The sequence below is a fragment of the Arachis ipaensis genome, chromosome B02 (assembly GCF_000816755.2).
Source record: "Arachis ipaensis cultivar K30076 chromosome B02, Araip1.1, whole genome shotgun sequence".
Lineage (NCBI taxonomy): Eukaryota > Viridiplantae > Streptophyta > Magnoliopsida > Fabales > Fabaceae > Arachis > Arachis ipaensis.
In genome coordinates, this window is record NC_029786.2 from 86,662,337 (window position 1) to 86,663,010 (window position 674).

The 674-nt window shown below is 33.4% G+C and overlaps 1 protein-coding gene across 1 annotated transcript in view; it reads left to right on the top strand.

Moving 5' to 3' along the window:
• The window catches only part of LOC107625595 (2-oxoisovalerate dehydrogenase subunit beta 1, mitochondrial), a gene marked incomplete in the record, with an annotated part of 6,032 nt that continues 5,740 nt past the window's right edge, over window positions 383–674 (top strand). Inside the window, 1 exon segment of the mRNA XM_016328277.2 lies at window positions 383–674.

Sequence of the window (674 nt, forward strand, 5' to 3'; positions counted from 1 at the left end):
TTAAGACCTGGTTAACCGGATGAATTAGTAACTCACCGGTTGAATGAGTGACTCCAACCTATAACCGAGTCAATTATCTGGTCGGTTCTAATAACTATGCTAAAAATTATGGGTGTTCAAATTCAAAACGATCCAAATTAAACTGTTCATCCAATTTAATTTAAATTAAAAACGATTAAAATCACACTAATTTGAATTTGATTCATTCTATTTTTTACAAACTGTATGGATCGGATCAGATTTCTAATCTACTTTTTAAAACCAATCCAATCTAATCCAAATTACACAATGGTAATTTATAAAATCGTAAATCCAATCCAAACCGATTGAAATCGGATTACATTGGTTCGGATTTTCTTTAAAAAGTTATTCAATCCAAACTGCACAGATCGGATGAGTTTCAAAACCAATTCAACTCGAACACCCTTACCAAAAACTCTGCTTCGTCCTTTCTTCATCTGCCATTCTATATCCATCGTTGTCACTGTGTTTTCTCTAATCTCTACCCACAAATGCACGCAACACCACCACAGATATCATTCTTTGAAACTCTGATATTGCATCACCTAAGCTTCCAATCCACAATTTCTGAGTTACCATCAACATTCATAATTTAGGACAAACTTACCGTCTTTTTTCTTTTCTCCTTTTTCTATTTTTTTTGCTAGTGTTCG